Genomic DNA, 15656 nt, shown 5'->3' on the forward strand with positions numbered 1-15656 from the left:
TCATCAGATTTCTAACCATTATTATCATTGCCCCCCATCACCCAATGCTGCACAATCAAGACTCTTTTTTTAGGACAGCATGCCACTTATGGGTACCAAATCATGTAACTGTGAAATCTCTTATATAAAGGAACCCTAAACTGGACAGATGTTTATTTCCCTCTCATGTAAAAATGTCCCCAGGCATTCCAGGACTGATAAGGTGGACTGATAATTTAGGGAGCCAGGATTGCTCTGCCATTCTCAACTTACGTGATTTTCATTTCATGGATCCAACATGGCTGCTCTAGCTCTAGCCATTACGTCCATATTCCAACAGTGAAAAGGGAGAAGATAAAGGAAAAAGGCATAATCCTTCCCTTCAGAGGCAAATCCCCAAAGCCACACAGAGTTTTGCTTTTTCCAAAATTTAGTATCTTTATTTTTGAGATTCTAAAATTGTGGATTGTTGATGACTCTAAGCACCCAGCAGACATTCCTCTACCAGACAGGCGACATGGTGAAATGACCTCCAAAGCAGACGATTCTAATTCTGGCTGCGCTGCTAATCAGCTTTAGAGACCCCAGGCAGATCATTTCACTTGTGTGATTCTGTTTCTCTATCTGCAAAATGAGAAAAGGGGAATTGAGTAGATTATTTCAAATGCTTCAAAATCCAGAGTATACTATAATGCTTAGGACATCTTATGACTAAGACACAGTTTTAAAACTTTTTTTTTCCCTAAAAATTTTCCAGCCCATTCATTGTAGGTTATTATTTTTGTATTTTTCAAAAGTCATGCCAGTTTTACAAAGTAAGTTAGGAAACTCGAAGTTTTGGGGTTTTTTAATGGCTGCTGCCCAAGTCCGTTTTGATTGGTCAGGGTTGTGCAGGAGCAGGTGCTAAATATACTTTAATGTCATCACAGCTTTGTACCATATTGTTGCCATTTACCTCCAATAGGAGGCTGTTTTTGTTTTTTAAAACCTGTTCCCAAACTCAATCACTTCTCAACTATGATCCTAGTTTAGAATGGCCACTGTCCCTTCTCTGTATTACTGCATTAATCTCCTGTTCGATTTCCTGCTCCTACTCTTGGATCTTCTTAATTCACACTGCACAAAGTGAGCAAACAATCTTTTTTTTTTTTTTTACCTCCTTTACCTATTTTCCCCACCTCTCACCTTGCCTCTGACAGCTATGAATCCATTCTAACTATCTATTGGCTTGTTTTGTTGTTGTTTTATTGAAGTATACCTGGCACACAGTGTTCCATTAGTTTCGTGTGTACAACACAGTGATTCCACAAGCTCATACTTTACGCTGTGCTCACCACACTGTAGCTACCATCTGTCGCCATACATGCTATTATCGTATTATTGACTGTGTTCCCCGTGCTGTAATTTTCATCTCAGTAACTTATTCATTTTGTAACCAGAAGCCTGTATCTCCCACTTCCTGTCACCCATTTTGCCCATTCCCCCACAGGTATTCTTTTTTTTTTTTTTTTAGAATCTACATATAAGAGAGAGCATATACAGCATTTGTCTTTCTCTGACTTACTTCACTTAGCATAATACCCTTGAGGCCCATCCACATTGCCACAAATGGCAAGACTGCATTCTTTTTTATGGCCGAGTAATATTCCATCGCGTGTGTATATCATATCTTCTTTATCCATTCATCCACCAGTAGACATTTAGGTTGTTTCTATATCTTGACTATTGTATGAATAATGCTCCAAAGAACATGGGGGTGCATGTATCTTTTGGCATTAGTGTTTTCATTTTCTTTGGATAAATACCCAGAAGTGGAATTGCTAGATTATACGTAGCTCAATTTTTAATTTTTTTGAGGAAACTCCATACTGTTTTCTCTAGTGGCTGCACCAATTTACATTTCCACCAACAGTGCAAGAGGGTTCTCTTTTCTCCACATCCTCATCAACACTCGTATTTCTCATCTTTTTTGATAATGACCATTCTAACAGGTATGAGGTGATATATCACTGTGGGTTTGTTTTAAAGATTTTATTTATTTACTCATGAGAGACACAGAGAGAGAGAGAGGCAGAGACACAGGCAGAGGGAGAAGCAGGCTCCATGCAGGGAGCCCGACGTGGGACTCAATCCCAGGTCTCCAGGATCAGGCCCTGGGCTGCAGGCAGCGCTAAACCGCTGAGCCACCCAGGCCACCCATCACTGTGGTTTTGATTTGCATTTCCCTGATGATTAATGATATTAAATATATTTTTATGTACCTGTTAGCCATCTGTAAGTCTTGTTTGGGAAAACATCTATTCAGATCTGTCCATTTGTATATCGGATTGCACTTTTTTTTTTTTTTTTGCTTTTGAGTTTATTAGTTCTTTATATATTTCAGGTGTTAACCTTTATTAGATTCATGTTTAGCAAAGATTTTCTCCCATTCAATAGGCTGGTTTTTCATTGTGTGGATAGTTTCCTTATCTGTGCAGAAGCTTGTCAGTTGAAGGCAGTCCCACTTATTTATTTCTGCTTTCGTTGTTTTTGCTTTTGGTATCAAATTCAAAAATCATTGCAGAGACCTATGTCAAGGAGCTTATCACCTATGTTTTCTCCTAGGAGTTTCATGGTTTCAGAACCTACACTCAAGTCCTTAATCTGTACTGAGAGTCCATTTTTCTTTAGGGTATAAGATAAGGCCTAGTCTCATTCTTTTGCATGTTGCTGTCCAGTTTTCTCAGCACCATTTATTGAAGAGACTATACTTCCCCTATTGTGTATTCTATCTCCCTTGTTGTAAATTCATTGACCATATATGTGTGGGCTTATTTCTGGGAGTAACCAGAATTTAATGAAAAATATTTACTTTGTCATATTTCCTTTAAACGAGTATGTATTGAACACTTATGATATGCCAGACTCATGCCTGAATTACACACTGGAGATATAATGAGCAAGATTGGCATAATCTCTTCCCTTATACAGATAAATAGACGGAAAATAATTGTAGTTTATAGTAAGTGCAATGTAAGGTTTAAATGTTTAAACAAGAGACTAACAGAGGTGACCAGCTTTACTTAGGACAATCACAAAAGACCAAACAGAGACCTTTCGATGGGAATGAGCTGGGCATGCATATTGTGGGGGTAAGGAGAGCATTCCAGACAGAGAAAACAACCTGTGCTAAGGTCATAAGACCCGGGAGGAGCCAGCAGGGCTGTGGAAAGAAAGACCAGCGAGCTGGAGACTAACAAGGGAGAAGGAGAGGGAAAGGGACCCCGAAATGGAAAAATAAGTAGGGGCCAGGTCATTACTGATAGGCCCCAGTAAGAAATGTGGATATATTCCAGTTTACTTTCAAGGAAAAGTTAAGGCATTGAAGGGGTTCAAAGAAGGGAATTATGTGAATCATCACTTTTCAGTCCTGAGAACTTAAAATTTATTAGGGGGGAAATTAACGTATACAAATACTATAATAATAATAATACCATAGAGTTTCCCCTTGATACTTTGTTTTAAAGATTTTATTATTTATTTATTCATGAAAGACACACACAGAGAGGCAGAGTCATAGGCAGAGGCAGAAGCAGGCTCCCTGCAGGGAACCCGCTGTGGGACTCAATCCCAGGACCCCGGGATCACGACCTGAGCCAAAGGCAGACGTTCAACCACTGAGTCACCCAGGGGCCCTCCCCCTGATACTTTATAAAGGGTTCTTTCTCTTTTTTTTTTTTCCAAGATTTTATTTATTTATTCATGAGAGGCAGAGAGACAGAGGCAGAGACACAGGCAGAGGGAGAAGCAGGCTCCCTGCAAGGAGCCCGATGCAGGACTCGACCCCAGGACCCTGGGATCAGGCCCTGGGCCAAAGGCAGACATTCAACCACTAAGCCACCCAGGTGCCCTAAAAGGTTATTTCTTAAGGTTAGCGGGGAAAATATGTAGAAATCTGAAGACAACGTTTTTGTGTTAAATCATTGCTATTGCTTGTAACATTTATAGCCTGACTTCCCTGTGCCAGTAACCAGAATGTGAGCAAGGTCCAAGTAGGCTATTTTGCTCCATAACATCTCTTCCCTCATTTAGGCCAAGTCTTGGACATGGAGTAGGCCCCAGCTTCCAACGGGTGGTGGAAAGATTAAAAGAACATTCAATTTAGACTTCACCGGTATATTCCAGGCTCTCACTCACACCTGCCTACACAGATCCTGAATTCTGGCTTCTTCGCAAGATCCACTTTTTGCAAACACTTCTGCCTAAATAGGAGACTGATGGCTAACTTAAGCTATTTGCTTTCTAGAAATTATTTTTTTAAAAAAACTGATTAAATTGAAATAAGCAAAGATGATCAAATGTAGCAAATGATCTCATTTAAAATCGTCGGTGAGCCAGATGAGGAATATCTTTCAAAGCAATATCCTGAAATACGCTGTGTAACTTGCCTCCGACTCAAAGGTCCTAGATGGAAAAGGACTACGCTTTTGCTGCTTCAATTGATCTGTGAGGCCGATTTTCCAAAACTTACCAACATTGGAGAAGTTCCCATGATAGCCTCACGCCCACGGCCTGGGAAACTACCAGACTTTTGCATTCCTCACGGTAATCCTAGTTCTTGTGGATGGCCCTCTGAGTCTGTCAGGAATAACTGGAATAAGAGACATAAAAAGAAGCCAGAGGTCTCACACTTGTGACCATTACCATTCCCGAGTGCCTTTTGCAGGAGTAGGGAATGGTAATTCTGATATCCTGGAAACATTTGAAACTGAGTAATAACACTTTGCCTACTTAAATGCCCCCTGTAGTTTCAATTAGCCGGGCATGCTTCCGAACATTCTTTTGCTGTTAGGCGAGGCATGGTTACAGCCAGCATGTATTGCTTCAGCAGTGAATAAGAAGGTGTTCTCATCTAGAACCAACTTTTCAAACCTGTGCAAGGGCAAGGATATAATTTAAACATTTAGGTCCTAATTTGCAAGACATTTTCAGAATAGTAGGGTCAATAACACTTGTAAAACATTTCCACTCCTGGAAGAGGTGTAAAATCCAAGAATATAGTGGCCCTATTATTTTGATTATCAATTCAGTAAGTGGAATCACGGCATTATTGCTATTGAATGCCTACTTAATAACCACATGGTAATACTCCAAAGCTCAAAAAGAAATATGAAAGATATTCATATCAACGGATTATTCGGGTGTTATCGTAGGTATTTCTCAGAAAATGATACCAGTTATAGAAATCCTATTTTTCTCACTCAACATTTCTGTCACAGAAAACTGGTGTCCTTGGAGATCTTGGTAAATGTCTATCACAACAGTTTACATTACCTAACAAGTTTGAGATATGTAGTGGGTTAAATCAAGTTAAAAAAAATTTTTGATTTTGTTTCACTATGCCTGAATAATGTGCTAATGCTTATTTTGACCTCCAAGAAAGGCAATATACTAGGTAGGACTATCTTTCTATAATTCATGTGACTATAGAACCCTGGAACATATATGTTACCATATATGATATGTATTTGTGCTGGTTATCCTCTCTGCTTAGAAGGGTCTCTCCTTAAAAAAAGGAGGGGGGGGGTCTCTCCTTGAGGACCCCTGGGTTTACTCTCTCACTTCCTTCCAGTCATTTGCTGAAATGCTACCCTCTCCGTGGGACCAATTCTCACTCATCTGTTTAAAATACCAATGTCTGTCCTTACACACTTAGGAATCCCGATTCCTCTTATCCTTGCTTTACCTTTTACCTATTATAGTTATCATCATGCCTAAGTAAGTAATGTATTATGTTTATCTTTTGGCTCCTTCCATTAGACAGGAATTTTTACTTTTATTTTACTTTTAGTTACTAGAATAGGGATTAGCAAATATTAGGTTCTCAGTAAATATTTGTTGAATGGAGGGAAAAAAAGAATATTTTCATATGTTTTTAAAATCAAGATGTGTCGTATAAGTGATGTTTTTTTCCCTCTTATAGAATTTATGATGTATGTTACAGTCAGTTATGTCTTAGAATCTAGGAAATATAAATCAAGGGACGTTCGCATTGTTCTGAGTTCATGCCTGCCAGAGTTAATTTAATACCTGGTAAGAAAAAACAGCTTAATGTCATTCATGACTTTTTTTTCTCTCTAATTTTATCACTCCCCTTCCTCTACCTGAAATTAATTTTTGCCAAATCGCAAAGCCTTTCCAACTCCATTTCAATAATAACTTCCTCGTTAATTTCCTTCCCTCCTTCCCTACTAGGAAAGGCACATGGAGGGGGGCAGCTGGCAATAATCCTGAAGAGGAGGCTGGAACCTTAGCCTAGATGGTCTTTGAGGCAATTAGACTTTCTGTGGGAAGCAATTGAGAGCCACTAGCTGGAGAATTTTTAGAAACATCAGAATTTTTAGAAAGATATGTCTGACAGTGATGTATCAAATGGCCTGGAGGTCGTCAGCATGATTCTCATTTCTAATTCTGCGCTAACTCTTGGTTTCCCTTCTTGTGATGCTCTTCCCATCACTTTCACATCTGCCACCTACTCCCATCCCAGGCCTGCTAGTTCTCCAAGAGAGTCTAGATATGCAGCAAAGACACGAGCTCAAAGTCATCCCTTGGCATCTCTTCTGAGGTCTTCTGGATTTCTTATCCATGCTGACTGGAAGATGTGGGTCAAGGAAAGAAGGGAGAAAAGTGATGAGCTTGACATGTATTTCTTATCATCATCTCTAAATACACTTATATAACGTGAGTTAGTCCCACTTTACAAATGAGGGGAATCTTGTTCAAAAAACTTAAGTATGTTATGGAATTTCGTGTGGGTAGTCAGGTAGGTTCGAGCCTAAAGCTGCCCCAAAGGCTAAATAGGTAACACTGGCTGATGAACCCATTCTCAGTTCCAGATGGTGAGATGTATGCTTTACGTGAATTGTCACCTTTAAATTCCAGTAGCTTCATGAGAAGCTCCAGTTGTTTTCCCCATTTTATAGGAGACTGAAGTTAGGAAGGTTCCACAATTTGTCGAAGTTCAGACAGCTGGGAGACGGTGATATTAAGCACTACAGCCCCTTTTATATAACGGGAGTGAGAGGTCCCACCCGCACATTATCAATAATCTCCATTTTTTTCCACTATATCATCTTGCCTCCTACATTATGAAAGGCAAGGACACATGCTGACCTGGCGCTGACCTGCATGATGGTCTGTCGGCCTTGGGTGTCAGCGATCCCTCTGCTCTCCCTGCTTGTCAACACTCCTGGACAGCCATTGATCCTACCAGTTGTAGGGAGGAGGAATAACTCTGGACAGATCAGTGCCCTGAACACAGAAGGTCCTTTTTACTGTCTCTTCCTGTTTCATTTTAACAATTTATATCCCCTCCACCTCCACCACCATCCTTCCCTTACAGCTGTGGGGAAAAGACTAAATTCAAAAGGTTAAGACACAAAAATTATAGTTGAGTTTCAATGGACTATCAAAGCAGAAAAGTCCTCTGTAAACTTAAATTTGTTTTCCCATTAGTTTCCTGTCCAGCACTGTGGATTACACTGGGACCGGGCAGCATTTTACATGGAAACCCAGAGACTGGCTTCCCTCTTCTTTCCTTACTTAATATATGTTAAGAATTTGTTCTATACTTGCAGTTTTGGGTAGAGACATCTAAATCAGTTGTTAATTTGTAGCAAAATAGCTCTTACTCAAAATACTCCATGACACAGAGACTGGAGCAAATAAAGACTTAGAAAAAGTCATTTCTCATAGCTATAATGATATAACACAATAATAATGATAAATCAGAAATGTATTTTCATTGTGCTCAAATGTGCAAAGAAACCAGGATTCTTTACTTCTTTCTAAATGACTGGGTTTTCCTCACAATCCTACACCCATCAGGTAGTTTAGAAAAGTTATTTTAGTTAAATTTTCAATTCAGTCTCACTTGGTAATTCAACCCATCTTTACGTAACCCAGTTTCTGCTTGGATGAGTCAGGGAAACACTTGTCAGAGTTTTGCCCTTTCTACCTAGATATCTGTAAGGTGACTGACATACAGGTAATCTTAGGCGAGGAGGAGTCCGGGAGTTGCATGAGGAATCCTCTCAGTTCTCCTGGTTTGGCCTACTCCCACAGCTGGTAATACTGCAGGAGTGACTTGTCCATGCCCTGTGCATTCTGATGCACCCACTGCTAAAAACCGCTCTTTGCAATAATTGGTCATATTTTGTTCACTTAAACTCTGACAGTCCTTTGGGGCACCATTTTCTCTTGGAGACTGAGCCCCATCTCCACTTTCACTGACAATATGAATCCCTGACACAGAACTGTGACTCTCAGTTGGACGCTGGTGTGTGGTGGATGGCTTCATTCCCCTTGGGCAACCTCCTTTGGCAAAGTTGCCAGGCAAGTCCTTCAACTGCTTTACAGCCAGATCCTTCTAGTTCATTCCACAGAATGCTCAGGAACTTCTGGATAGCTTCACACCATCCAGGAGCTGAAGGAGACTCTAAGTGGCTTAACTTAGACCTTTCTGTACAAAACCATGTTAAGCCACTGAATTTAATTTGATGTAATAACTCTCATGTTGAAGCAGAAGCCCGTAGGGCAATAGCTTCCAGTTGCCCCTTGGAGGACAACATCCACTTTCAACTCATCATTCCCCTCAACCTCTCTAGAACATCTCTATACTTCTCCTCTCCCACTGAACCCTCCCTCCAAGAATTTTTGAAAAGAGAAGCCAAAGCCATGCTTTCCTACCTCTCTGCCGCCTTCTACCTAGAATCCCGTGGTACCTAAGAAGCCGGCCACGTCCCCATCTTCTTCCTAACTTAGCCGTCCCCCTCTGGGTTAGGACTCTCTACTACTGTTTGTCTGGCCAGCTTCTCAATATGTTAAAGACGAGACAAAGCAATTTAGAAAATCCTTTTCTTTCTTATAACCCAAAGTTCATGACTGTTGTTTCAGAAGAGTCATTTCATGAGATCTAAAACCAATCAATGGCTTCTTTGTTCTAACTTGGGAGAGCCCAGCTTCTTTCCTGGGGCTATGTGCTTGGTAGGTAGAAGTTTGCAAGGGATCTTGATATAAGAGAAGTCTAAGTACTTTATTATTACAAATGATTCAAATATGATTTCAAATATAAACCCTACTAAAATAGCAACAATATTTGTTTTTCACTATGTCAGATACTGTGCACCAACATTATTTTATTTTCTAGTTAATTCTTATAACAACCCTGATCTGTCAGTCTTATTACATGTATTTTCAGAGAAGAAAACCAAGGCACAGAATGACACACACAGCTGGTAAGGAGCGCTTGCCCTTATCCAGCGAGGTCTGGAAATACTGCTTCTCAATTTGACTACGACTCAAGAAACACAATTTATGTCACAGTCCAAACAAGCACCTAACCAAAGCAGAATTTCACATAATAACATGTAACCTCCACTTTAATACTCTATTCCATGCAATTCTATTTCTCTGGCTCTTTTTCTTTCTTTCTCACTTTCTTTCCTTCTCTTCTTTTTAATGCTGCGTACAAGCAACTAAATCGATTTTACAACCTACTAAGGAGTTAGAATTGACAGTTGAAAAATGCTGCTCCAGCACCTGCAGTATCAATATTACCGAATTCTAATAGAAATTACATCAAGCTAGCTAGCCATTTAGAAACAGGATAAGGTAAATTTTTTTGTGTGTACATGTTGTAATTGGGAAAGCTTGAGTATGAAAGACTTAACACAAGTAAAATAGTGAGTAAAATGTCAATTAAATGTCGTTAAGTAGCTTTAAAACTACTTAGTAAGAGGAAATCCAGGAGCTGAACAAACATAGATTTGTGGTTTAAACATTTACCAGTTTCACAAAGTCTTCCTTAATTTGGCCCTCAGAACTTATATCTAGATATTTTCATTTTGATCCACAGGACTTAATTTTCTATCCCAGAATTTTAATTTTTCTTCCAAGGATTTAGATCAAAACTCAAAATGTAGCATTCATTCCTTCGATATTGTATTCAAAAATCTCAAAATAGTTTCAAAAGAGAAAGGCTTTCCTGAGCTCCGTATTCTTAGATGACAAATAATTCAAATCGACGGCCATTCTGCACTAAGAATAAGCAAAATAAACACACAGGATTGAGGATGCCAATGAGTAATTGGAGGGTGAATGAGTGATATTTCAGGAAGCAGAAGGTTCAGAAAATATTCAAGATTTTCAAGATCATAAAACCTAAAAAAAGTCCATAGATTTCTGCTTTTCAGCAGAAGGATCATTACGAGGTTGTGTGCTGGAGTACTTTGCTTTAGGCTACTTTCAAGTAAATCAAGAAATAAGCCTTCCCCCATGTTTATTGCAGTTTTCTAGTTCTCACTAAATTATACCTTTGACCTCGGAGACATTTGCAATAGCACCAGGATGTGGTTACAAATTGGATTAGTATTAACCAAGCAGATCCTTTCGGCATGCTGAAAGCCCTAATCCATCGGTTATCTACTGAAGCCAGTGGATGACATTATAGCTCTTAGGGTTCTGTTTTTGAGATATACAACTGGAGGACAACACAGATACTTTTGAAAACAGGGAAAAGAAACTATTCAAAACACAATAAAGAAAAGCGTACTTGAATAAACCCTGGAAGACCTGAGTTCTAGCCCTGAAACCATTGCCAAGCTAGTTTTGGAAGCCCTGCAGAGTTAGTTGGCCTTTTAGTCTTCAGATTCCCACCTGTGAATGTCGCCCATAGTCGACAGTCTCATGGCAACCCATGTTAGGCCAAGTAGGATCCGTTATGAGCCTCAAATTGCACATGAGATCGAAATCACCCCACTGCTGATTCATTTTTCTGAGTACTTGAGAGCATACTGTAAATAACAACCCTCGCAGATTCTAGCACCATTGAGAAAAACCTAGCACTAGTCTGTTTCAGGAGAGGGTTAAAAAAGGAAAAAAAAAAGAAAGAAAGAAAGAAAGAAAGAAAGAAAGAAAGAAAGAAAGAAAGAAAGAAAACAAAAAACCGAAGTATAAACAAGATTGTGGGAGGAGAAACTCATATAACCTGCAGGGGGCACTAAGGTACTTTTAGAAAAAGAATCATGAATGGGCATGAGAGGTACCTGTTACCCCAAATGTAAGGAGGCAAATGAGAAGAAAGGAACAGAGAGAGATCTTCATTTATCATTACTCATATGGGTCTATTACTCCCTGCCTCCTATCTCAAGTAGACTGCCTAGACAGCAATCCGTGATTATAAAAGATAAACTGCTAAGTGAGAGGAGATGGAAAAAAATTCCAAGAAGAGAAGTTTCTTTCTAAGGATTTGATAAATGAGCCTTTGCTACCTAATAACTTCAGGATTTACCATTTAATCAGGATTAGGAAATCCAAGGAGAAAATGTTCAGCGCTCATGACATATGATTATTGGCAGAGCTGCGGTAAATTACAGAGAGAATTCTAGGAGTCTTGGTTCTTCCCTTAAAGGGTAGGGTCAAAAGGATATCACAGATGGAAGACTCAAGTCAAGGCCTTTCTATTGCCAGATTGCTTCTCAGGAAGGAATGAATCAGATTAAGACTGATGCCCAGAAAGGCCCTTAACGTTTGTATAATACTTAACAATTTGTAAAGCCCTTTTATGTAGAAATTATCTCGCTTGATCCTCATAATGACCATTTTATATTTGAAGGTGTAGGGAGGTTAAGTGGCTTGCCCAAAGTCACCCAGTAAATTTCACAAAGGAGTCTTTAATGGCAATATTGATTCCTGGTGATTTTTCACAGATCATTGGGCTGCTCTGCCAACCAAGTGTGTTTTGGGGGACTTATTCACAATGGGAGAATTCTGTTACAGACCCGAGAGATGTCAGTTTATGTTTTAGAGTGAAAATCAAATGGCAGATAGTCACAAAGCAAAATAAGGAAGATTTCTCATCACATGTTTTGTAGTTCCAAGAAGCTAACAGGAGTTTTCACAACATCATCGAGCCAACACAAATGGCTAATCTTAACAGTACGCTGAATTGGCAGTCATGTTGTCTGCGTGATCAACAATATGCTATGCTGCTTTAAATTTATCCTGTAACAAGTCCTCTGGGTAAAGGTATCGTTTCCAAAGGTCCCCGTCAGAAACTAAATAGAATTCTAGTAATAAGTTGATAGAAGTAGAACCATGTATGCCTTCCATTTCTCAATCTCCCTTCTCCCACTTCCCACCCCCTCCCCCCTTCTGTTTCCCACTCCCCCACCAAAAAAAAAAAAAAAAAAAAAAAAAAACCTGTCTATATTCCAAAGCCCCAAAGTCCCAAAGCCAAAGAGAATCAGGAGCCAAAACAAGAAGAACAAGTTTGGGCGTGAACTCCGCCTGGAAGTCTCAGGTCTCAGGATGAGACATAATGATGTCATGAGCTTAAGGAAGGGCTTTGAAGTCAGACGTGGGGTTGAAATCCAGCTCTGCCCCTTGGAAATAGTTGGACTTAATGGGCCTCATTTTCGTATCTGTGAAATGGAAATAAAATACTGATCCTGCAAGCTGATGTAAGGCCCAGTAACAACCAGTGTAAATGTATGGCACATAACAAATCCTCCATGATTGGTCATTAGAATCTTGGGATCCCTGACCCTGGCTGGGAAATGTGGCAGAGAGCAACGCTGAAAGGCCTGGAGACAAGTTTGACCGCCTCCCACGCCTCTATAAAGCTAGCCGGGACATCAGGTCTTGCTTGGGTGGGTCTGCGTATCCTACAGGCCAAGGACTCTGACGGTGTCATTTTATGTTCCTAAGTATAAGGATTTATTGTACTTTGATTAGTGTGAGTCCTCCAAGATCAAAGATGGATTCTGAATGTTAGTTGTCAAGTGAACGAACAATTGTGGAAATATAAAAGCAAAGCAATTCTTGTTGCCTTAGGAATAGCTCATTTGCAAAATCTAATATGCTATTACATTGACATAGTTCCTCATTTCATCTATTAAATCTTCCATTTTAGTAAAACTAGTTTGTCACAACCAAATGCTACAATTATGTACACTTATGGACACGTTGTATGTCTATAGTCTGCCTAGAGTGTCTAACAAACACTGGGATTTGGGGGTAAAAAAAGAGGAAATTAAGATCCAAAGATGAATAACAACTTCTGCATTTCAAGTGTCTTTGAGTGCGGCTACATTTTTAAGAATTGCTTCCAAAATTTATACCTTTCTAAAATTTTATTTCTTCTAGCGCATCCATCCGCTAAACTAGAAATTGTTCTTAAAAAAAAAAAAGTCCACTTGGAAAAAGCTATGAACGTAGACACCGTGAACTGCAACACCTTATGTTAAATGCAGTTTGTACATGGGCGCTGCTGGTGGGACCTGGTCCTGAGGCGAGGGTCTCCCTTTCCTGGTTCCTGAGCCTTTGTTCTAACCCTCCATCCGGGACTTGGTTGATTTTATTTGAGTTTACTTGCCTGAGGCCTGGGAAAAATGTTTATGTAAAGACTGACCTCTCTCTGGGTCTCTAGGGAGCTTGTTTGTGGTATGGATGAGGGTGCTCATCCCAGCTCCTCTGTTCATGTTGACTAAGACCTTGAAGTGTTCTTCAGGCTCCACTAGGGCCCGAGAAGAGCCTATTGAGATGTTCAGCCTTTTTCTTCCTGCCAAGTTACTTTTTTATTAGGCTGATAAACTCCTGAATTGTTGAAAAGCAGCTGTTTCCAAAAAAAAAGGATTCAGTTTATTCTCATGGGGCTTCTGGCTGGGGGGGAAGATAGATCTGTGACTGGGATCCACTGGTCCCCAGCACAGTCAGACCTGCGAGACCTCTCTTTCTGACTCTGACAAGGTTTCTGGAATGTGATGGAAATCCTTTTCAGAGAAAACCAGAGCCACTCTGTCAATTTTCTTTCTGTGGTCCCATCCCAATGCGGATATTTGTGTATCAATGTTAGTCTTCAACATTAGGATTTCAGTTATTCCATGTTCTCGAGGTGACTGCTAACCAGATAGGGTAAATGCAGCTTTGCTAAGAGAAAGAAAGGAAAAGAGAAGGCCAGGGGAAAGGAGGGGAGAGAAGGGCAGGAGAGGGGAGGGAAAAAAAAAAAAAAAAACAAGACAGAAAGCTCAGCCACAGTAGTGTGAGTTCTGACTAAGGCTAAGTCTGGTCAGATACCTGAAAGGGTTTAAACTGTTAATTTTCCCATATTGCTCAAGTAAGCAAAACTAAAAGCATTTAATTTTTCTAATAATCTCAGACATGGTTTCCTCCTAATGTACTACACAATCTGTATTGATTACTCTGTCGGTGAGATACGCATTTAATAAACATGTATTCCAAAGTGAAGCGTAAAATCAAAGTTTAAATTACTCTTTTTGAAAGCCACTTTTCCCCCAGTGTGTCAAAACAAAATGCAGACTGGAGGAGAAGAAGACTTACATTTCAATTGTTTCTTGAGAAACTAATTCATAACAGGCATTAAGATGAGCAGGGCACAAACAGGCAGCGGAGGACCACAGGAACAAATCTGATACTTTTTCAAAACAAGTTGGAGGTAGGGGAGTGTCATCCATGAGCTCTTTCGAGCACAAGGAAGAGCTTAGCTGGAAGTTATAAAGGAAAATCCACTTTTATGCTTCTGAAAAACAGATAACATCTTCCGGTATTATTTTAAAATCGTTGAATTGATACAGGTATCTAAATATTGATCCACTAAATATTCCATTTATAGGCAAGCAATAAAGATTAGAGTATAAGCTTTTAGCATTATTTACAAAGGGCAGTATTTACATGGAAGAGCAATTACTTTGCCAAATTTAAGCAACCATGTTTCTGAACTTTTAGTATCCCCCAAAGCAACGTGGGCAACTATGCAAAAATTCTACACATTCTTAACGCTCTTCGGAAGAGTTGTGTAAGAAAGGAAATTGCAAATGTGCAAAGTGGTACACAGAAGGGGTGATTAAAAGGAAAAGCAAATTTATATTTGTAGGAGTGGAGGGTACTGTTGTTTTTGATTTGTTATATGCTTTAATCTGGCATGCTATTTCACCCTTCATGACACACATCAATACCTTCTTTATGTCTGGCTATTACCACTCATTTAAAAATCTATTTTACATGATTCTTTCAGCCAAAAATGGACCATAATGACACAGAATACAGCATGTGCTTCATAAATTCTGTAAGAATCAATACTTTGGCTGGAAATTTGTCAGTCTCTCAAAGTTATGCATCATTAAACTTTACTGTTATTACAGTGGACTCTTCTTCAAAGTTCAGTACCTAGCTCAGATGGGAGAAACGCTTTCGGAGCCAGGAAAGGTTGAGAGGAGCAAAAGCTCCCCGCGATGGGATAGATGCCCTCGGATGATGCTTCATTTGCAGAAATGCAAATAGAACAAAAGCGATTTTGCTCATGTATGGGTGGGTAGTTTCTGAGATTCAGGATCCGGTTTCTCTAAAGGTCACAGAGATGATGTAGCCAAACAAGGCTGGAGAATCTGAAAATATCCACCTACCTGAGCAGATTCCACCTTTCTCCTAATACGCCAACAGTGATAGCATCCGGTTAAGAAAGAGAACATCTGGGTTCTTCACCCGTTTTGCCCCGCGCTCTGACTCAACTGGTAATGAGAACACCTTTTGTTTTGTCCTCGGTGAGAGGCACTTGGTGTTTGTCATGATGACTGGCCTGTGTAGACACCTGCTTTTTAGGCACACCTATACGGATTCCA

General features: G+C 39.8%; 1 long non-coding RNA gene across 1 annotated transcript; it reads right to left on the reverse strand.

Moving 5' to 3' along the window:
* Nucleotides 1-431: 431 nt before the first annotated feature.
* Nucleotides 432-15533, reverse strand: LOC129520110 (uncharacterized). Its single transcript, XR_008666487.1, has 3 exons — nt 15441-15533; nt 4490-4609; nt 432-603 (listed from the first exon to the last, which is right to left on the reverse strand). It is a non-coding gene; the product is annotated as an uncharacterized LOC129520110 (long non-coding RNA).
* Between the last annotated feature and the right edge of the window lie 123 nt (nt 15534-15656).

The sequence above is a fragment of the Nyctereutes procyonoides genome, unplaced genomic scaffold (assembly GCF_905146905.1).
Source record: "Nyctereutes procyonoides isolate TBG_1078 unplaced genomic scaffold, NYPRO_anot_genome, whole genome shotgun sequence".
NCBI lineage: Eukaryota > Metazoa > Chordata > Mammalia > Carnivora > Canidae > Nyctereutes > Nyctereutes procyonoides.